The sequence below is a fragment of the Galeopterus variegatus genome, unplaced genomic scaffold (assembly GCF_000696425.1).
Source record: "Galeopterus variegatus unplaced genomic scaffold, G_variegatus-3.0.2 Scaffold2337, whole genome shotgun sequence".
Taxonomy (NCBI): Eukaryota; Metazoa; Chordata; class Mammalia; order Dermoptera; family Cynocephalidae; genus Galeopterus; species Galeopterus variegatus.
The window spans coordinates 218,116-242,588 of NW_007728448.1; the positions used below are offsets into that span (position 1 = coordinate 218,116).

Genomic DNA, 24,473 nt, shown 5'->3' on the forward strand with positions numbered 1-24,473 from the left:
AGTTCTGGTCACCTTCCTGACTCAGGTGCCTGGAGCATCCCTTCCCTTTCTGGGCTCCTTTTTTTTTTCTCCTGTGAAATAAGAGGTTTGATTTAGATATGTGCTGCTCAGAGTGTGATATGGGCCATACCCTAGATGTGCTGAATCAGAATCTCTCAGGGTGGGGCTCAGAAGTCTGCATTTTAACAAACCCTTCAGGAGATTCTTATGAGGAGCATTGATCTTGATCAAAAGTTCTTTAAACTAGATTTCCCTGAACAATTTCATGGTAATACTCTGTGGCTTCTATAATTCACTGAAATTTTTTGAAAAGTTCTGAATGTGTATGCATATGCACATTTGTCTAGGGAAAAGTGTCTTTCCCTTAATCAGCTACTCAGAGAGTCTGTGTCCCCAAAAGCATAATTCCTGATTTATGCAATCTCTTTAAGTCCCCTGAAACCCCAGAATGCCATAATCTTTTGTATTCTCCAGAGCATTTAGCACAGAGCAGAGCTCATGAACTGCAACCTAACAGGACATGTTTGAGATAAGGGTTTTTTTTAGCTTGCTCAATGTTTTTATCAAAATGAAGACATTTTAAAATCAAAAATTTTACATGAAATTCCATATCTGTAGACTTTCCTGAAAAATTTGCAAGATCTGTTAACTTCCAATTTTTATTTCCAGTTGGTAGCAATTTTCTGATACTAATTAATGATGATCTAGTTAATTTGGGGCATGCTCCCTCCAGCTCTCCACAGTTTCTGTCTATTCTTTTTATTTGTTTGTTTGTTTATTTATATATTTATTTATTATGAATATTCATGAGATACAAAGCTAACTGTTACCCCTTGTGCCCATGAAGTGAGGGCCAGATTCATACTGGGGGCACACCCACTACTAGAAATTACTTTTGTACCCCATATCCCCCACCCAATTATACCCCAACCTCCCTCCCCTCCCTCTTCCCTCCCCCCTCCACTTTGTAGCCCTAGGAATGTTCCCTCCCTCTGTAAGACCAATGTACTACCATGGTCTTTCTTTCCTTTCTTTCTCTCTTAGCTCCCACATATGAGTGAGCACATGTGGTATTTACCCATCTATGCTTTGCTTATTTCACTCAACATAAGTTTCTCTAGGCTCATCCATGTTGTTGCAAATGGGAGTATTTCATTCTTTTTTCTGATAGAGTAGTATTCCATGGTGTGTATATACCAGTTTCTTTATCCAATCATCCATCAATGGACATTTAGGTTGGTTCCATATCTCAGCTATTGTAAACAGAGCTGCAATGAACGTGGGAGTGCAGGTATCCCTTCAACATGATGATTTCCATTCCTCTGAGTGTATACCCAGGAGAAGGATTGCTGGATCATATGGAAGATCTACCTGTAGTTGTTTGAGAAACCTCCATACTGTTTTCCATCATGGTTGTACTAATTTACAGTCCCACCAACAGTGTAGGAGTGTTTCCTTCTCTCCACACCCTCACCAGCCTTTGTTATTCACCATATTTTTGATTATAGCCAATCTAACTGGAGTTAGGTGGTATCTCAATGCAGTTTTAATTTGAATTTTCCTGATGACTAGTGATGTTGAGCATTCTTTCATGTATCTGTTGGCCATTTGTCTTCATTTGAAAAATTTCTATTTGGCTCCTTTGCCCATTTTTTAATTGGGTTATTTGTTTTTCTCACTGTGTTATTGCTTGAGTTCTATGTATATTCTGGATATTAAACCCTTGTCAGATGCATAATTAGCAAAAATTTTCTCCCACTCTGTAAGTTGTTGTTTCACTTGTTGTTTCCTTTGCTATGCAGAAGCTTTTTAATTTGATATAGTACCATTTGTTTATTTTTTCTTTTGCTTCTTGTGCTTTTCATAAAGCATGTGCCCATACATCATTGCTGAAGTGTTTCACCTATATTTTCCCTTAGTATTTTTACAGTTTCAGGTCTTATACTTAAGTATTGAAGTGTTTCACCTATATTTTCCCTTAGTATTTTTACAGTTTCAGGTCTTATACTTAAGTATTTAATCCATTTTGAGTTGATTTTAGTGTATGGTGGGAGATGCATATCTAGTTTCATTCTTCTGCATATGGATATCCAGTTTTCCCAGCACTGCTTGTTGAAGAGGCAGTCTTTTCTCCAATGTAGATTTTTGTAGCCATTGTCCAATATCAGATGGCTGTAAGCCTGAGGGGTGATTTCTGGGTTCTCAATTCTACTTGACTGGTCTGAATGTCTATTTTTATACTAGTACCATGCTGTTTTTGTTACAATAACTTTGTAGTATAATTTGAAGTCAGGTAGTGTTATGCCTCTGGCTTTATTTTTTTTTTGCTCAGGATTGCTTCAGCTATTTGGGGTCTTTTGTTTTTTCATATGAAAGGTAAGATTGCTTTTTTCATTTCTGTGAAGAATGTCATTGGTATTTTTATGGAGATTGTGTTTAATCTGTAGATCACTTTGGGTAGTATAGACATTTTCACAATGTTAATTCTTCCAATCCAAGAGCATGGAATATCTTTCCATCTTTTTGCATCTTCTTTAATTTCTTTCAGAAGTGGTTTGTAGCTCTCATTGTAGAGGTCTTTCACCTCCTTGCTTAAATTGATCCCTAGGTATCTTTTTTTTTTTTGAGACTGTTGTAAATGGGCTTACTTTCTTTATTTACCTTTCTGTTAATTCATTATTTACCTTTCTGTTAATTCAGTATCTGTTAATACTGATTTGGGATCAATTATTTTATATCCTGAAACATTACTGAAGTTATTAACCAGCTCTAGACATTTTTTGATAGAGTCTTTAGGTTTTTCTATATATAGTAGCATGTCTTCTGCAAATAGAGTTTGACTTCATCTTTTCCAATTTGGATTCCCTCTATTTCTTTCTCTTGCCTGATTGCTCTGACTAGTACCTCAAGTACTATGTTAAATAGAAATGGTGAGAATGGACATCCTTGTCTTGTTCATGTTCTTAAGGGAAAGGCCTTCAGGTTTTCTGCATTCAGAATGATACTAGCAGTGGGCTTGTCATAAATGGCTTTTATTGTGTTGAGATATTTTCCTTCTATACCTAATTTGTTGAGAGTATTTATCATGAATGGATGTTGAATTTTGTCAAATGTTTTTTAAGCATCTATTGAGATAATCATATAGTCTTTGTCCTTGAGTTTGTTGATGTGATGTATCACACTTACTAATTTTCATGTGTTTCATCCTTGCATCCCTGGGATGAATCCCACTTGATCATAGTGTATACTTTTTTTATATGTTGCTGTGTCCTGATTGCTAATATTTTGTTGAGATTTTCAGCGTCAAGGTTCATCAAGGATATTGGCCTATAATTTTCTTTTTTTGTTGTGTCTTTATCTGGTTTTGGTATGAGAGTTATGTTGGCCTCATAGAATGAGTTTGGGAGAGTAGCGTCTGTTTCAACTGTCTGGAATAGTTTGAGGAGAATTGGTGTTAACTCCTCTTTAAAAGTTTGATAGAATTCAGCTGTAAAACCATCCAGAGCTGGACTTTTCTTTGTTGGAAGTTTGCTAATTACCACTTCAATCTCCTTGCTTGTTATTGGTCTGTTCAGGCTTTCTATCTCTTCTTGGTTCACTCTCAGCAGTTTATATGTGTCTAGAAACTTATCCATATCGTCTAGATTTTCGTATTTGTTGTCATACAGTTGTTTACAATAGTCTCTAATGATTCTTTGTATTTCTGTGGTATCAGTTGTAATGTCTCCTTTTCATTTCTGATTTTTGTTATTTGGGTCTTCTCTCTTTATTTTATTTTATTTTATTTATTTTATTTTATTGTTAACCTAGCTAATGGTTTGTCTATTTTATTTACCTTCTTGAAAAGCCAACTTTTTGTTTTGTTGATCTTTTCTATTGTTTTTGGAGTCTCTATTTCATTTAGTTCTGCTCTGATCTTAATTATTTCTTCCTGTCAACTACCTTTAGGTTTGGATTGTTATTGTTTTTCAAGTTCTTTGAGGCATAGTGTTTGGTTGTTTATTTGAAGTCTTTCCGTTCTTTTGATATAAGCATTTATTGCAATAAATTTGCCTCTAAGTACTGCTTTTGCAGTATCCCGCAGGTTTGGGTATGATGTGTCTTTATTTTCATTAGTTTCTATAAATTTTTTGGTTTCCTGTTTAATTTCTTCTTGGATCCATAGGTCATTCAGGAGCCTATTATTTAGTGTCCATGTGTTGTATATGTGTATAGCTTCCCAAGTTTTGCTTATTGTTTATTTCCAATTTTAGTCCATTGTGGTCTGAAAAGATAGTTAGAATGATTTCTATTTTTTAAAATTTGTTGAGACTAGATTTGTGACCTAATATATGGTCTATTCTGGAGAATGTTCAATGAGCTGATGAGAAGAAAGTGTATTCTTTAGTTGTTGGGTGAAATGTTCTGTATATACTGCCAAGTATAGTCAGCCTAGGGTGTGGATTAAATTGAAATGTTGCCTGGAAGATCTGTCCCATACTGAGACAGGGGTGTTCAGATCACCTACTATTAATATATTAGGTCCTATTTCTTTCTTTAGGTCTAAGAGTATTTGCTTTAAATATCTGGGGGCTCCAGTATTGGGTGCATACATGTTTATGATTGTTATGTCTTCTAGCTGAATAGATCCCTTTATCATTATATAGTGGCCTTCTTTGTTTTTTTTTAATGTTTTTTGTAAAGTCTATTTTGTCTGATATAAGAATAGCTACTCCTGTTCATTTTTTATTTCCATTTGCGTGGTATATCTTTTTCCATCCCTTCACTATTAGTCTATGTATGTCTCTACAGGTGAGGTAGGTCTCTTGAAGACAGCATATACTTGGGTCTAGCGTTTTAATTCAATCAGTCAGTCTGTGTCTTTTGAATGGAGAGTTGAGTCCATTCACATTTAGGATAGTTATTGACAAGTGTTGCTGAATTCCTGTCATTTAGTTGCTTCTTGTTTAGATAGTTTAAATATGTTTTGATCATTATTTCCCCTTTTATTTCTCTTCTTCAGTATTAGCTGGGAATTTAAGGTGGGATGATTTAGCTTCTTTCTCTTTCTTGCTGGCATTTTTGTTTTAACAGTGGGTTTTGATTTTTCTTGTGTATTTGTGATAGTGGACACCATTATTCAGATTCCAGATCAATGACTCCCTTGAGGATTTCTTGCAGGGCTGGTCGTGTGGTGGTGAACTCCCACAACTTTTGTTTGTCTTGGAAATACACTATTTCTCCCTCATTTCCAATGGAGAGCCTCGCTGGGTAAAGAATTATTGGCTGGCAATTTTTTTCTTCTAGTATTTTGAATATATCATTCCACTTTCTTCTGGCCTGTAGTGTTTCAGTTGAGAAGTCTGCTGTTAGTTTGATGGGGGTTCCCCTATAAGTGACATGATGCTTTTCTCTTGCTGCTTGTAGAATTCTCTCTTTGTCTGTGAGCTTTGCAAATTTAACTATAATGTGTCTTGGGGAAGGCCTTTTGGGGTTAATCTCTTTGGGGACCTTTGAGCTTCCTGGATCTGAAGGTCTATATCTTGCCCTACACCTGGGAAGTTTTCTGTTACTATTTCTTTGAGTAGGTTTTCAATACCTTTTCCTTTCTCCTCCCTTTCAGGAATACCCATGATTCAGATGTTAGAGTCCTTGAGGTTGTCTGCTATCTCTCTTAGATTTTTCTCATTATTTTAAATTCTTTTTATGTTTTTCTGTCTGCCTGAGTTACTTCAAAAAGACCATCTTCAAGCTCTGAAATTCTTTCTTCTGCTTGCTCTATCCTGCTGCTCAAGATCTCAGTTGTGTTTTTTATTCTTTGAGTGAATCTTTTATTTCTAGAATTTCTGCTACACTCTTTTTTAAGGTATTACTCTCTTTGTAGATTTCCTCCTTCATATTCTGGATATTTTTTCTTGTGTCATTGTGTTCTCTAATTGAGTCTTCCTTTATTTCTTCAAATTTTCTTAAGATCATTGCTCAAATTTTTTTTTCAGACATTTCAAAGATTCTCTGTTCCATGGAGTCTGACTTTGGAGCACTACTGTATGCTTTTGGTGGTATCATTTCTTCTTGTTTGTTTGTACTTCTAGTATTTTTTTGTTGATGTTTGGTCATTTGGTAGAAGGTTTGCTTCTTCTATTACACTGAGGTTGGCTGTGGAATGGCCCTAGTTGCTACTGTGGTGGTGAATTGTCTTTGCTTCACAGTAGGTGTGGTGGTGATTATATTAAATCACCTGGGTCCTGTTCCAGAATCTGTGGTTATAGAATGAGCCCCTAGTACCACAAGGTTCTTCTGGGCACACCTCGGTGGGTCAGATCCCAAGGGCTGGTGCTCCCTTCCAGGTCTAAGAAGGGGGGAGGGGTGGCCTCTAACAGTGCAGATCTGCCACAGCTGCTGGGCTCACCTCGACACAGCATGGGTCAGGGTGTGGGGTGGGGCCAGCACTCCCTCTGGATCCAAGGAGGGGGACAGGGCCACCACTAGCCATGCCAATCCGCCACTGCTGCTGGGCTCACTTCAGCATGATGTAGGTCCTCGACCTATTCTAATTGTCCTCAAACTGAGGCCAAGTAGGAGTAGCCCACTTGTAATTCTGGCTGTACTGGTGGTTTTTGTAGAGAAAAAAATCAAGAAAGAAATATTTTTTCTGTAATTATGTTTAGCTACAAAAATAATGTTTGTATACTTGGTCCACTTCTCTCATTTGATGGATTAACTGTTTGGTCACATTTTCAACATGGGACACAGAGGTTTTTCCATGGTAGGTATTCCTTAATGGTCATTATGGAGGATTATCAAAGTAAATTTTGTCGAGTTTTGTTCTAGTTGTGCTTTCCAGAATCTGGGCACCAATTTTTACCACAACAAGGGCAAGAATTTTTACTGGTACAAGAGTATATTAGTTTCCTAAGGCACCTGTAACAAAGTACCACAAACTGGGTGGCTAAAAACAACAGAAATTTATTCTTTCACAATTCTAGAGGTCAAAAGTGTAAAATGTATATGTAGGCAGAGTTGGTTCCATCTGGGGGCTCTGAGAAAGAAATCCTCTCTTAGCTTCTGGTGGCTGTTGTCAATTTCTGGCATTTTCCTTGGTCTGTAGACACATCACAATCTCTTCCTCACATGGTGCTTTCCATGTGTTTGTGGGGTTTTTTTTCTATCTCTTATAAGGACACAGCATTGGGTCTAGAGTCCACCCTAAATCCAAGCTGATATCATCTTGAGGTCCTTAGCTTTACATCTGCAAAGACCTGTTTTCCAAATAAGGTTACATTCACAGGTACAGCAGGTGAGGACTTAGACCTAACTTTTTGGGATCACTCTTTAACTCAATACACAAGGGTCTTGCAAGTTTTTAAACCATTGGGGTAATTTCTGCTACATGTTTCCAACTGCCTCTTTCTATCCCCTGATCAGAGATACTACATGGCAAGTTCTTGGCAAATTTGGTGGTTGGCAGGAGCCTCCCATTCTCTCATCATTTCCCACTTTAGCGAGACTCTATCAGGGGTGTCTACCATCAGAGCATTTGGACATGAACAGAAGTTCACCCAGCAGAACAAGGATTTGGTGAATGAGAACTTGGTCTGTTTCTACAATAATGTAATTTCAAACAGGTAAGTCATATCAACACACCTAGCTCAGGATCAGTCTTAAATATTTTGTTCACCAACTTCTAAACAGAAACGGTGTTTTGTAATGGTATTTTATCAAACTAAAAATATAAGTATATTTAATTTTTAAATATTTTTTGGTATTTAATATATGTTTAAGTTAAATTACATAGATTATATTCATACGAAAGGACATCCTACTTTATATGAAAACAAGGTCCGAAATTTTTTGAAGGATATGTGGGGAGCTATTAGAATTACCAATTAACATGACTCCTTCTACATTGTATTTTATATTTGTAGAATATATTTTTCCATATACTACTTTAAAATATTTTTCCATTTGAAATTATAATTTGACATAAAGGAAAAAATAAAATATTAAATAGTAGTTGGGCACATTTTAATTTTTAGAGACTAATTTTATCATATAACTAGTGTATGTAATCAGAGAGGTAATCGATTTTCCAGTAGGATTTTTAAAATACAGTGTATCTTTTCAGCTACTGTTCTTTCCTTTTATCCTTTAATTCTGATTAAGTTTTAAAGCAAAGTTCTGCAAAAGTGCACTTTTATGCAGAGGAATCCTTTCAGCTATCATTATGGTGACAAACTATGTTTGATTGAGTTCTAGGTACAGGGAAGAAAAAAGAAAGCAGCTACTGATATTTACTTCTCAATTTCCCAGAGGAGAATTAGTGCTAAATAAACCAGACTTTTTCATCTGTTTCTCAGGAATATATTCCATTTGTTGCAGGTGGCTGTCCGTTAGGCTTGAATTTCTTGGCAACTTGATGGTGTTCTTTGCTGCACTGCTTGCTGCACTGGCTGGCAATTCCATAGATTCAGCAATAGTTAGTCTATATCCTATGCCCTAAATGTAAGTAGTAGTGATTTTGTAGTATGTAGTATATGTATAATCCAGTTAATTAAATATTCTCTTTTGCCTGTCTGAATTATAGAGTGTATTAACCAAGTAATGAGAGACAAACCTGGATGATCCCGGAGGCTCATTTCTTTCTCTGTTTTGGTAGTAGCAGGAAGCTGGCTCAGCAGTTCTAAGTTAGCTTATGGGAAGAGCAGGCTGATACTTAAGTCTGAGCACTGGAGGACCAGGAAACTCCTGCTGTGACACAGTTACCCGAAGTTTCCTGTTCTCCTATCCTTATAGATTTAAAGTGTTTATTGGGTTAGGGCTCCTTTGCACCATGGCCGGTGCATCCAATTTGCCCATCTGAAGCAAGAAGATAAAGCAAGGTCTGGGGAGAGTATATGCGGTGCTTCTCCTCTGCTTGTAAGTTTTTCCATAATAAGCCCAATTTTATATTATACTGCAAAGTACTAGTGTTATGAGTGTGTTCATTCTCCCTTTGTATAATGGCAAATGCCTTAAACTTCTTAATATAATTCCACATTATTTAGAAGGTAAGTCTAGATGATTTGGGTACATACCCTTAGTCCCTTACCCAAAAACTTTGAGGCCAATTGTATTTTAGGATTCAGAATTTAGGCTTCTAGAAAGGGAATATGGTACATATACATATGCAGGTTCTGGAGTGAAACTCCATAATCTAACATTGCTATTTCTGCAGTGAATTATGTGAATATACAAAATAAGTGTGTTAAATAAACACTTAAAAGAATTTAAGTTAGGTGAGCCATCAAATGGGTTGGCACCAAACTCAAGAAAAAACTAAATTGTCAGAGTTTTGACTTTCAGAATTAGGTTTGAAGTTACAACCTCGAAGAACCTACGTTATGAAGGTAAGGTGAGAAGAAAGTAGAATTTTAAAAAAAGGAAACAGAAGTAGTCAGAAAATTCAGAGAATCTTCCTTCTGATGGAAGGTAGTAAAGAATGCTGAAGTGTTTGTGCACCATTTTTTTTTTTCTCGTTTAGGGTATACATTTCTTGAGGCATATAGCCCACCTGTCTTGGTATTTATCATTTCTTACACTAAGTATGGACTTCTTTAATGTATGTTGAATAATGGTCATTCTTTCTGCCAAATAATTCCATTATTTATGATATTAATGAGTTTAATATACTTAAAGAAACACAGATATATATATATATGTATAAATAAGCTTATTTCTAGAGTTGTTAAATAAGCAAAAGAGGTAAAGTATATGAAACAAAAAGAAATCTTACAAAAATATGTATTATTTATAATGTATAAAAGGCTAAAGAACATGCATTAAGCTCCTATTTCCTCCCCCACCCACTCCAGATTACACGATCTCTGAATTTCTGGGTAAGGAATGCATGTGAAATTGAAACCAATGCAGTTTCCATTGAAAGAGTTTGTGAATATGAAAATATGAATAAAGAGGTAAGCACTCCTAAAGAACCAATAAATGGATGCAGGGTTGAGATACTGTAATACATCCTGAATTGACATTTTAAAAAATGAATTTTAAACAAAACCTGCATTTCCAAACTTATGTTGTAATATTCAGTAATTCCATGAAATTAAAACCAAAATTATTGTGAAACACATTATTTTATATATCTCTAAATTAGGAAAAAGCACTGCTAATTAAATTAGGACAATCCATAAATCGTAAGAAATATGATAACCTGTTTTTAAAAGGCTGAGTGATTTGTCCTCTACTGATGTAAGGTAAACTATACAATTTATGATTATAACTTTGCAGGGATTTTACGTTGAGGAAAGTGTCTTAATATACTCATTTTATTTATTTATTTATTTATTTATTTTTTAATGATGACCGGTAAGGGGATCTCAACCCTTGGCTTGGTGTTGTCAGCACCACACTCAGCCAGTGAGCCAACCGGCCATCCCTATATAGGATCCGAACCCATGGCCTTGGCGTTATCAGCACCGCATTCTCCCGAATGAACCACAGGCCGGCACTTAATATACTCATTTTATAATTATCTAGAATCTGCACAACTTTTAAATTAACTACACCCTTATTGCTTACACCTTCTGTTAATTTACGCATCATTAACATCTCTGTGGATGGGAAGGAGGAAGAGAATAAATCAGTCTGTTTTGTTCTCTTTAATTAACTGTAATTTGAGAGGGTGAAGAATTAGGCTACTGAGTTATCTGTTTATTTTACTCATCTGGGTTACTTCTGCCTCCCAGTTTCATGAATTAACAGGGCAGATGGTAAAGGTTACTTGAATTCCTGTACCTTCTTCAATCTGTTTATGAGAGTATCTTTCCTCTTTTGCTCATAACTCTTCCTCTTTTGCTGGTAAGTCTGAGAAAGAGGTATCCCCCTTCAGATAATAATCTAGCATTTCCAGTCGTATTTCTGGTCATATCTCTTCCTTTCTTCTCTCAGACCTTGCTCCATTAACTACTTCCTCTAATTCCTATATCTTAACACCCCAACCTCTTGTTCCTTTCAGCCTATTAAATATTAAAAGTATTTTCTACATTCTCCAATCCCTGCCTGGACTTTGAATCTTCCTCTGAATTCTTCCCTAGGTCTTGCCTTCTCTTTTCATACAAATTTCCTGAAAGATTAGCCTACGTTCACAACCTCCAGTTACCAATATTCAGTTTGCTCAGTCTATTTGTCGTCTGATGACTCATATAAAATGTTTTTTTCGATTTCCTAAATTTTTGCTATTTATATATGTATTTCCTTTATATTGGAAAAGGACAATAAAAATATGCATACACACACACAGACCTATTTTTAAATAAGAAAAACAAACAAAATCCTCTATGTAACTTGATGTAAGTTGTGACAAATACTACTACAAAATCTCTTGATGTGGAAGAGGTAAATTTGTTCAGATAATCCTATTCACCCCTCTCTGCTACCTTTTCTAGATGAATTCTTTGTAAGATTTTCCTGCATTTGCTGTTTCGTTTCTTTTCTCTTTTTCTTTTTTGGACCCTCTCCAAATAGGCTTTCAATCCCAGCACTTCATTGAGCATACCCTTGTCAAGATCACAAATGGTCCATTCTCAGCCCTCAATTTGCCTGCCCTATCATTTGGCATTGGCGATCACTTCTTCTCCCAGGGAACACATCACCTCACTGCCCAGGCTCCACAATGTCCTGTGTGTTCTTGTTCCTCCTGCTGTTCCTCCAATATTCTAGACAGGCCTCTGTCTCAGGTTCTGGGAACAAGCAGTTAGTGTCCTTTAGTTGGAGTGATCTTTCACTAATATTCACATGATGTGTTTCCTCACTGTGGCCGGTCAAGCTTTCCCTAACCACCTACTTAAAATGACACTCCCTCCTCCTGCAGCCCCTCCTATTTCTGTCCTCCAAAGCTGTATCATCATTTAACATTTTACACATGTTCTGTGGTTTTTTTTGGCTCTCCCCACTAGCATGTATACTTCACAAGGGGAAGAATTTCTGTTTGCTTCACTATTGAATCTCCAGCAGCCAAAACAGTGTGACTGGTGTTGTAAATACTCAGAAATTGGGGAATGAATGAATGACAGAAAGTCCTCATCTCAACTAAAATTTCAGGTTATCTTCGGTCCCTTTATAGGATTTTAGAAGGTTTTTTCTTAATAACTTGATAGGAGATGTGAAGTCTCGTTATGCCTAAAAATTTATTTCTAAGATTTTCTTATAACTAGATGAGAAGTCTTATGTTGGTAATATTTAAAACTATTTTCAGAAAATCATATCTACAAATGTCTTTCATCATTTATCCTCATTTTTGTTTAAATGCAGTAGAATTTTTTTATGTTTAAACGCAGGTGAAGGTATTTTTAATTGTAATTGTAGTGTTACGAATATTTCTTTTAAGGCACCTTAGATAATGTCTAGAAGGACTCCATCACAATGGCCCGATAAAGGTATAGTGGAATTTATTGATTATCAGGCTTGATATTGAGATGATCTTGGTTTAGCATTATAAGATATCACCTTCCAGACTCATGAGGAAGAGAAGGTACCATATATATTTCATGTGTCTCTTTTTTCCTGTTATCTGAATTGCATTCATTGTCAAGTATAGTATATTATTGAATATAAATGGTCTTTTGTTAAAATTTTATATAAAAGTAATAAAGACCTGTGATTGGTGTGTACAGAATAAGCTTTTGCTTTGAAAAGGAAAAAAATGTATTTTTAAAATTGCTCATACACTATCGTGAAACATGATTTTAGTGTATTTTTACCTCCTCTATAAAAGTGAATTACAACAATAAGTAAACAGTTACTTAAAACACATTAAATCTATATGATGGACTATTTGTATAGAAAATGACTTCATGTTTTCCAAGACTATTAGTGAGATGGGAAGCTGTATGAAATACAATTTTGTTAATAAAAGCTACTTACAAAACTGTTGATAGTATGATGTCAGTTTTGTGTTTCAAAAAAGCATACAGATATACACATAAGTGAAAATACTTTTGGAACAGAAATATTTTTGTAACAAATGAAATTATTCTAGGATTTTGATTACCCCAATTAATTCAACAGATTTTTGTCTTTTTCTAATGTATTTTGTCAGATTTAAGATTTAATGTATTTTATTAGTGCAAACCAGCCACATTAATATTCTCTCCTTCTAATGTTCCTATTAACACCAAGACACAAATCGGCAACTAAAAGAGATTGCTTTAGGTCTCGTGGCCAAAGGAACATGTTCAATCACTGGAATGTTTGTGACAAGCTGATAATTTTGCCCAGGAGTCCAAGATCCTTAAACATTATATAGGGTCCCCCTCAATAGTTTTAATGCAGAGCTGTTTTGACACACCAGAAAAATTAATTTGCAGGCATTCCTTTGGATTTTCTAGCCTATCTGGCAAGCAGTTTCAGTTACCTGTTTGTTTGTTTTGGAGAAGGGGAGGTAGAGAAAACCTCATTTGGAAAGTTCCAGTAGAACCATCTCATCTTCAATGCCACTTCTGCCCACACCCTGAATGTTCAGGGATGGTTCAGGGATGACCTGCTCTTCCTGGGGCTGCTGGGGTTCCCTAGTTAGGTCGTGACTAAATTACTCAATACTAGAAGAACATATGTTAGCCAGAGCCTTTCAAGTGAATAAAGAGTGTCTGGATAAAGATAGATGCTTAGAAATCACAGTACATCTTCCATAGCAGTCAAGGTTAGTCTAGTTGGCAAAGTTAGATCTCACTGACCTGACAACTAATGTATTTGTTGTCAGTGTAAAGGCCTTGTTCCCCTAGACAAAGTATAGTGTGAAATATTTATGTTCATTTCATTACAGATTGGAATTGTGGGAAGGACTGGAAGCAGGCAAATCAACACTGTCAAATTGCTTATTTGGAATTCTGGAGAGATCAGGAGGCAAAAGTATTATCGATGGAATTGATATATCAACTATTGGACTTCATGACCTTCGTGGCAAACTTAATATTATTCCGCAAGTAAAGCCTGTTTTGACAGTAGTCTTTTTTAACTCATTCCGGTGAATTTTTTTCTTTCTTTTTAAAAAATTTGTTCCTTTCAAGTATACAAATTTATTTTTGGAAGCCAGATCATTTTAAAGGTATTATGAAAGACTGCTATATAATTGAACCCTATATAAACACTCTTACTGTGAAGTATTCCTCCTAAAAGCATTTATCTATTTGAAAAACCAGGATATCTCTTTGAAAGAGAACTTCGTAATAGTAAGTGCAAATAAAATTCAAATGAATAAATCAGAAATGCATTGGTATTTTTTGTAAGAAAAAAAATTATTGAGGCCTTTGTAGTTTGAGTGTAAAATTTTGACTCCTTTGACTTGAAGTTTAGAAACATTAAAAAAAGAACAATAATTCAGTTAGATCTTTTTTCTCAAGGCCTTTGATTTTTTCATTTGTGGAATCAAAACAACTTGATCATTAACAAGTATGCAAATAGGCTCAAGAATATGCCTCTAAAGTCAAAGACAGCTTATTTAGTTGAGTGTGAGAGAATTAAGGTATTTTCTGAGCATTTATGAAATATCTTTGTACTATTTTCTAAAAATATCTTAAAATACTAAAATCTCTTTGTCATATTGTTTAGGCATATACTTGTATTAGTGAATTTACTTCAAAACAAATTTGAGTAAAATTTGGAATTCTGGCGGGGAAAACAGTGCAAAAAGGAGACATCAGTCATTCCTGTCTTATAAATAAATAACAAGTGTGGTAAAATACAGTTTCACCAGGCATCTTGATTAGTAGGAAAAAAAATTACTTAGTCCTTTTTGAATTCTACTCAACCACTCACCTTCTGTGTGGCCTTAGGTTAGAGAGCTCTTTGGAACCTCCAGTTCATTATCTGTAAAACTAGGGACATTAGCTTCTATCTTTCTGGGTTGGTATGCTAATAGATAATATTATATACATACTATATTTTGTATTATTGTATTATATCCATGACTAAATGGCAGCTATAATCATCATCATTATTGTGGTGTTTCTTGATACTGTTGATAGTAGGAAGAGGAGAAAGAGAATCAGGAAACTTACAATGATTTAATGTGAATTATAGTTATTCTGACCCGCTTCTGTTTTTTGTGTTAAATATAAAATAAATTTGATGACTATATTAAGTTTGATCAGTTTGCTTTTTTCTTATTTTCTGTGTCTGACTTTTTAAAATGTATTTATGCTTCAAGTGACAGTAAGATTACAGGGAACTATTTTATTCTCTAGGACCTTGTTTTATTTCCTGGAACCCTTCAAATGAACCTGGATCCTCTGGACAAGTATTCTGACAGTGACTTGTAGGAGGTGCTGGAATTGTGTCACCTAAAAGAGTTCGTGCAGTCCCTTCCCAAGAAGCTGCTGCATGAGATTTCAGAGGGTGGTGAAAACCTCAGGTAAGATGCTAAGAACAGAGCTTGCCCCGGCTGTTCATTGCAAGCTCTTTAGAAACCCCAATTGGTCTCAGGAGGGGTGTAGCTCCTCAGCCACCAAGGATCTCATTGGGTCTGTTTAAAGCTCACTGTTGCTGATTCCCTCTAGGGAAAGAGGACAAGGAATAAAATGGTAGCCACAGGTTGGGAAACTGCTGGCAAAGGGAAAGAAAGGAAAGAAAAGGAACAATGCAGTATAAGAAGTCACTATTTAGTTGAACCTTCATTTGTTAGGACTCCTACTCTGCTAGCCTTATTCCTAAAAAAATGTTGTAGAGGTTACTTTCTCTTCATCACGGTTGTCATCTGAGGACAGTCCTCTTCCTGTAATCGGAGACACAGGTGAGCTGATCCCTTTAATGGCCTGGGCAGCATGACTCCTGGCTCTTCTTTGATGACTCTCTCTCTCTTCCTTTCACTGTTTGTCATGTAGGACTCCTTGCTGTTTCATGTGTTTGCTGGGCCGGCTCCTGCCTGCCTCAGGGATTTTGCATCTTACTCTGAGATTTTGCATCCTCTGTTCCCTTTGCTTGGAAATTTGCATGGCTTACTCTCCACTTCCTTCAAATCCTGACTTAAAAGGCAACTTCTCCATGAGGATTTCTTTGGCATACCTTTTGAAAATGCCCATCCCATACCCACACTTTATACACCTCCCCTGTCTGTGTGTTTGAATTCTTCTTAGCACTTATTACATGCATATTATATATAAAAATACTGTATATGCTGGTGTACTGTAATCTTATACTCTTTTTCCAAGTTTTTTTTAATTGAAGCATAATTGATTGCACATATTTGTGAGGTACAGTGTTGACTATCAATACTTGTATACAATATGTGATGATCAAATCAGGATAATTAGCATATTCATCATTGCAATCATTCTTTGTGCCCATGTAATCTTATACTCTTATTACTATTCATTTCACTCAATTATCTTATTTTTTTCTGTCTCACCCATGAGAATATAAACACCGCACAAACAAAGGCTTTTGTCTGTTTTGTTCATTGCTGTTCCCAGAACCTGGATGAATGTCTGGCACATAATCATCACTCAATAAATATTTCTTAAATAAAAGAACAAATAAATGTGTTGGTTAGAAAAAGAATGAATAACAGTATAATTAGAATTTTGAAAAAGGAAGTGTGTTACCATAAAGTCCATTGTTGAAATTATTTTTCTATATTTTTCTCAGCGTTGTACAAAGACAGCTTATCTGTCTTGCTCATGCTTTGCTTCGAAAAACAAAAATTCTCATCTTGGATGAGGCAACAGCCTCCATCGATTTTGAGACTGATAACTTGGTGCAGACCACAATCAGGAAGGAGTTTTCTGATTGCACCATCCTGACAATTGCTCACAGACTGCATTCCGTCATTGATTCAGACAGCTATGATTTTTTTTCAGAAATAAAACAGTTTCTACATAGATTGATACGGACATATGAAACACACTAATTGCTTGTCATTAATGAAGAATTTTATCTGTGCTGAGAGTTACAAAATCTTCCCTAATGGTATAGAAGATATTTTCCAAATACTTAAAGAAAAATTTTAATTCTAAAAGAATATTAGAAAACTTAACTTATTTCCTGAGTTAACTACTACCTATATTTTGTACTGAAATAACTCATCACAGTAATTTAAACCTTACACTAGCAAGTACAAAAATGGTGAGGTGAAACACTGATTATAGGCTACCTGATTGGATTCTTTTCACATTGCAGGGTGCTTGTTCTAGACTCTGGAAGGATTATAGAATTCGAAGCACCACAGAATTTGATACATCAGAAAGGACTTTTCTTTGAAATGACAACAGAAGTTGGAATAACACAAGATTCAAAGGCAAAAAGTAAATTATTTTAGAAGTATGTTGATTATACCGAATCAAACAACTGCAGCCTATCAGTATTTAAAAAACAACGATAGGGGAGAAATGCACAAAGGCATGCCCCTGGCTATGAGTATGCACAGATGTAAGCACCATAGTTTCCAACCATCCTGGGCTGTACCCAGGCTTGTCTTTCATTCATGCCTGCCTTCTCCGCCCAGTCCAAAGTGCTAAATGCCACTTATCCTGTAAGTCTCTGGCTTTGTTCAGGAGTCACCTCCTCAACGTAATGTCTCCTGATCTCCCCCTCTGCCCTCCAATCTTATCTAAATGCTCCTTTTCTGTGCTCTCACTGGCCCCGTGTGTATACCTGTATCATGGCAGGGACCATACTCTATTATAATTCTCTAAGCCGTCTCCCTCACTTAGATAAAGCTACTTGAAGGCAAGTGCCCAGTTTTAATAGTATTTGTATGTTAGATTTCTAGCATAGCGCCTTTCACATAACTGATACCTCAACAAATGCTTGTAGAATGTATAACTAGGCATTTTAGAGTAATAGGATGCAAGTACTAATACACATTGTTGGGAAAATAGAATGATTTAATCAGGCTGCCCTCTCCTCAGGGCCGGTTGGGGGTGGTTCAGTAAACAAATTGTGTGTGTGCGTGTGTGTGTGTGTGTGTACTCAGTGCGCATGCACGGCACCGTCACCTTGGCTGGAGTCTGCTTCAGGTGTCTGTGCTGCATGGTCATGCATTTCCAGTCTGCGGTTTCCAAGGGCCTGTTTGCCAGTTACCTAGCTCATAGACCTGCGTGAAGGGGTCTGGTGACCCAGCCTGGCGTGTGAGGGGTCTGGGAATCCAGCCTGGCATGTGTGGGGTCTGGTGACCCAGCCTGGCATGTGAAGGGTTTGTGACCCAGTCTGGAACGGGCTCGAGGAGTCTGGGAGCTCCAGACCCAGCCCTAGCTCAACCATCGGCCTGTCGGTGCAGGATCACCGGCAGGTAAAAGAGCCCAACAACTGGTGACGTCCTCGGGATTCTGACAGAGCCGTAGCTCTACACACATATGTGTTGAGCTACTGTATAGTTTATAAAATGATGTCAGAAAAAATATGAGAAGTTATTTATTTTTTGGAAAGACTAATTATATTTTAACTAGATTTTATAATCTGCTTTGTTTAAAAATGGTGTATGGTGTTTTATAATATTTTTACTGTTTGCCTTTGAGTAAAAAAATCAATATTTTCTGTGGAGCATTATTTTGTGGCAGGATCAACTTAAGTGAGTTATGTATCAGGTCATATATATTCATGAGTAGATTGTTGATTTGTAGTACAAGTCAAGTTTTGAAGGGCTTTTTCATTTTGTGTTTTTATGTAATAGAAGCAACATTATGTCTCCGAATTTGCCCTTCAAATTTGAAGTTTTCCAACTTCAATAGTATTTCTTTTCAAGATGATTTCAATGAAATATTTAAAAATGTACTTTAAGGCTCATCAACCACTTCTTTTATCCTTCTTTTCTCATTCCTATGCAACCTTGTTCAACCATGTTTCATTTCCTAAGGATATTTATGAGAACCTGCCTTAAACTATAAAACGCTATATTATCTAAGGTCTCTTCCCATTAGAATATAAGCTACTTAAAGTGTTGTACTGTCTTTACAATGCCTGCAGTGCTTTGTAAACAATGAATAAATATGTTGAGTTGCATTAAAAAAAGAACCTAGATATTTCATTAATATCAGCTAAAGGATGTTTTAGTAACTCAAAGAAGGTGCATACCTGTAAAATCTAATGGGTAATCAACAGTAGCCTGGATCAATTGTGGTATATTCATACAGTGGAACCCTACACAGTTATGAGAACAAATATACAACAATTACAGGCAACATGAGGAATCTCACAAACATAATGTTGGATGAAAGAAGCCAGTCACAAAAGAATATCATATGATTTCATATTTCTATTTGTATAAAAGTTAGAATAAAAAAACCCTAATCTATACTGTTAGAAATTGAGATACTGGTTATCCTTGGTTGTGAGGGGTAATCCTAGATACAATGCACGAGGTAAACTCTGGGATAATGGTTATGTTCTATTTCTTAATCTGAGTCTAAGTATTAGTTAAGTTTATAAAAATTCATCAAGTTGCATACATAGGATATGTGCAGTATTCTGCATATATGTAATGCATATATATTATCTTTATAATTATTTATTATTACATATAAGTAATAATTAAAAAGTAAAAAGAAAGCAAAAATAAAAAATAAAAGTGACTAAGTCAAAATTACTCAAAAATAATTTTATTGTGTTTTAAGAAATTACTATTTTATTCTCATTTCAATTAAGTATATCAAGTTTGCTTAATCACTGAAATATAGTAGAAACCAAGAGCAGGATACTCAAAATGCCTATATTACAGGGAGGTAGCACATTTGTCGTTAAAAAAAAAAGGTTATATCATGATTGTCTGATTTGTTTAAAGATTGTAACTTCAAAATAGATTAAGAACAGAATGATAATATTTACCTTAGCTGATAGAAGAAAAATGCTAAACAGTATTAAGCTGATTTCTTTGGGGATAATGTGACTATTTATTATTAAAAGTCCATCATATGCCAGGTAATGTGCAATGAATTTGAAACATTTGTCACTTTCTATATTCACTAACATATTGGAAAGGTATTATCCACCCTATGGTACCAAAACGATACTAAAATTTCAAGAGAATGTTGGCCAATAAGACATAGAATTTAGGCCCATGTGGCTATGAAATTGATGATGCTTTTTCCAGTTCGCTACTAAGATGTCTCATTTCTAGAAGAGCCATTTAAAAAGAGTCTATAGTTCAAGAATGAGGGAGAAAGATTTTAAACCAGTAGCTGTATAAGTAAGCCTAGTAAGTGAAATTTAAGTTTGCAGTGGGGGTGTTATGCCTCTTTAAATATGCACATGAAATAGTCATTTTTGTAGATTAAAAAAAAATTGAATAATGGCAATTACGTATACTTCAGAACACAGCTTTGATATCAAGCTTAGTGTTAAGATTTAATGTTGTATTTTTTAAAAATATGTACACAAGTAATAAATAGTTCTGCCTGATCTAGTGGGCCTTTCTTTTAGGAAAAATAATCAAGAAAACTAGAATAACAAAATATTATAGTAGTTAACAATTCAGGATCTCAAGACAGGGTGCCAATGTTAAATCCCAACTCAACCATTTAATAGTGTAAACTTGGGCAAGTAACTTTCTTCTCTGTGCTTATTTGGGAGTAATAATTCTATGTACCTCCTAAGTTTGTTTTGAAAATTTAATCATATAATACATACATTCACGTAGGACAGTGACTGGCATATAGAAAACATACAATAACATATTACTACTATTTAAATGACAACTATCCTAGCTTCTTATGATCATAGTATTATATTTACATAACCATATCATAGGATACCTTATTAATAAAAAGGGAAAAATGTTTATAAAAGTCTATTCTACGCCCAGTAATATTGCAATAACTGGAGATTAAAATAAGACATGGTCCCAAATGAGGCACAATATGATTTCAGTGACATTGAGTGAAGGTGAGGAGGCAGCATTTAGGGCAGCTCAAGTTCTTCTTCTAGGTGTCTTTCTCGTTCCACTTTTCTAGTTGCAAGAGGCCCATTGGTAAGATACAAGAAGTCAGGACTTCTGGCTGTATCGTGAGCCACATTTCTTTAAATCTTCTTATGATAAGGACGACTGTTTGGTATTTCATGTGACTGCTATGCCACTGGGTTAATGAGGCCAAGGTAGTGATTCTGATCCTATAAAGGCTACCTCAATTCTCTTGTTGATTACTACTGAGGTAACGGGGGTTGCTCACTTGTTATTTGTAAAATGACCAGTTTAAACTTAGGCATTATTGCCCAAAGATGGCAACCTTTCATGTATCTCAGGAATGCAGCACGAAGAGCAAAAACTAAAAATGAATAAGCATATGAGTAAAATAGATTATAAGTTGAAAAATATTTGCACTAAATTTGCTACAAACATTTAGAAGAAAAATGACACAAATGCATTTTGTGTGTGTCAAAAGGGAAGTAGTATAGGATAATGTTTTGAATTCATGTTTATAAAACTTGGGTCATCATCAATGCACTCGTGATTATTGGTTTATTGGCATTTTTCAGCTCTGATATATATAATAGAAAATGTAACGTGGAGATCAAAGAGGAAGACTAAGATGAAGGATTTGGGATGCATGGTAGTGAAGTGCAACAGAAACTAGGGATTATATTAATACAACTTCAGTCATCACTAATTCCCTGTGAACATCTGCTTCTGGCTTTCTGTTCTGAGCATTTGTATAATTTCCAGATATTACAGAACATCCTACTGCTTGACCTATATTGCCACACCTGTCATAATTTTACAAAGGTAGCAGATAAGAATCTTTGTGGCCATGATGCATTAGGTCTTGAAAAATATTGTTTTATATATATTATTCATTTTTTTAGTTGATACAGGCAGGAGGAAACATCAGTGCCTTTTTATTCCATCTTGAACAGAGCAGAAGTCCAACAAAGGACAATTTGACCAAATGTTTAACCACAAGCACAAGGTAGAAAAGAAAAACAAAGAAAGGAGTGTAAACAACTGAGGGGCTTATTGTTTTCAGGTAGAAAGAAGTCCCAAAATACAGAGGACAAAGTTAGTTAGGGTGGCTCCATAGCACCACTGGGCTGCTCCTATTTTTACCTCAACCATTCCCAGCATGTCCATTGCATGGTAGTTACAAACCCATTGCTTTATGTCCAGCTGTCTACATTCCAGGAAGGAGAAATGAATGGTGAAGAGCAAGATGTTTGTATAATCTAAACATATAAATGTTTTTTTAAAAAATGTTCTTTTTCCATTTTATTTACATTTATTTTTCTTGGATAGTGTGTTGTTTCAACACATTCATATACTGCAAATGATTCACTTAGGGTAAATAGCATAGTTTTATACCCGTTAGTCGGCAGCTTCTCCTCCTTCTCCACCTTTTTTCCCTCCGAGCCTCTGATAACCATTATTCTACTCTCTACTTCCATGAGAGTCTCTTTTTTTATTTTTATTTTTTTAGATTCCACATGTGAGACCATGCAGTATTTGTCTTTCTGTGCCTGACTTAACATGATGGTTTCCAGTTCCATCCATGTTGCTGCAAATGATAGGATATCATTTCTTCTTGTAAATGATCAATAGTATTCCATTGTGAGTGTATACCACAGTTTTCTTTATCCATTCATCTGTTGATGGGCATTTAGGTCTATTCCATCTTTTGGTTATGGTGAATGTGTTGTGATGAACAGGCATGCAGGTTTCTTTTTGACATATTGATTTCATTTCCTATAGATAAATATCCAGTAGTGGGATAGATCTATTTTTAGTTCTCTGAAATCTCCATACTGTTTTCCACAATGGCTGTATCAATTTACATTCCCACCAGTAATGTAGGAGGGTCCCCTTTCCTCCACATCCTTGCCAGCATTTGTTTGTTTTCTGTCTTGTTGATAATAGCCATTCTAACTGGGGTCAGATGGTATCGCATTGGGGTTTTAGTTTGCATTTCCCTGATGATTAGTAATTTTGAGCATTTTTCATCTGCTTGTTAGCCATTTTTATGTCTTCTTTTGAGAAATGTCTCTTCGGGTCTTTTGACCATTTCTAAATTGAGTTATTTGTTTTTCTGTTGTTGATTTGTCCTTTGCCCATTTTTTAATTGGGTTGTTTTTTTTTAATGTTGAGTTGTTTAATTCCTTATATATTCTGTATATTTGCCTGTTGTCTGATGTAAAGTTTGCAAGCACTTTCTACAATTCTGCATGTTGTCTCTTCACTTTGTTTATAATGTCCCTTGTTGTGCAAAAGCTTTTTAGTTTGATGTGGTCCTATTTGTGTACTTTTGATTTAGTTGCCTGTGCCATTATGGTCTCATTCAAAAAAGTGCTGCCCACTTCCATTTCATGTAGCATTTCCCCTATGATTTCTTCTGGTAGTTTCATAATTTTGGGTCTTGAATTTAGGTATTTTATTCATTTTGAGTTTATTTTTGTGTATGATGAGAGATAGGGGTCTAGTTTCAATCTTCTGCATGTGGATATCCAGTTTTCCCAGCACCATTTATTGAAGAGGCTGTTTTTTCCCCACTATATATTCTTGGCATCTTTGTTGAAAATCAATTGGCTGTAAATGCTTGGGTTTGTTTCTGGGCTCTCTGTTCTGTTCCATTGGTCTATTTATCTATTTTTATGCTGGGACCATGCTGTTTGGGTTACTATATCTTTAAAGTTTATTTTGGAGTCAGGGAAGTGTGATGCCTCCAACTTTGTTCTTTTTGCTCAAAATTGCTTTGGCTATTCAGGGTCTTTTGTGGTTCCATGCAAATTTTAGAATTGTTGTTTTCTCTTTCTGTGAAGAATGTCATTGGCATTTTGGTAGGAATTGCATTGAATGTGTAGATCACTTTACATAATATGAACATTTTAACAATATTAATTCTTCCAATTTATGAACACAAAATATCTTTCCATTTATTTGTATCCTCTTCACTTTCTTTCATCAATGTCTTATAGTTTTTACTGTAGAGGTCCTTCACCTTCTTGGTTTAATTTACTCCTAAGTATTCATTTTTTTTTTTATAGTAACTGTTGTGAATTGGATTATTTTCTTGATTTCTTCGTCAGCTATTTAATTATTGGTGTATAGGAAGGCTATTGATTTTTGTGTGTTGATTTTGTATCCTGCCACTGTACAAATTCATTTATTAGTTCTAGTAATTTTTTGGAGGAGTCTAGAGTTTTCTATGTACAGGATCATCTCATCTGCAAATGAGGATAATTTCACTTCCTCCTTTCTGGTTTATTGCTCTCTTTTGCCTTTTTACACAGGCTAGAACTTCTAGTACTATGTTGAATAAGGGTGGGGAAAGTGGGCATCCTTGTCTGGTTACAGGTCTTAGTGAAGGCCTCCATTTATTGTCCATTTGGTGTGATATTAGCTGTGGGTTTGTTATATATGGGCTTTATTGTGTTGAGGTACATTCCTTCAATAGCTAGTTTGTTGAGTTTTTTTTATCATGAAGCGATGTTGGATATTATCAAATGCTTTTTCTGCATCTATTGAAACAATCATATCTTTTTTCCCCTTCATTCTGTTCATGTGATGTAGCACATTTATTGATTTGCATATG

At 35.4% G+C, this 24,473-nt stretch overlaps 1 pseudogene; it reads left to right on the forward strand.

Moving 5' to 3' along the window:
- Positions 1 to 17,278, forward strand: part of LOC103597518 — a 58,314-nt pseudogene extending 41,036 nt beyond the window's left edge.
- Positions 17,279 to 24,473: the final 7,195 nt, after the last annotated feature.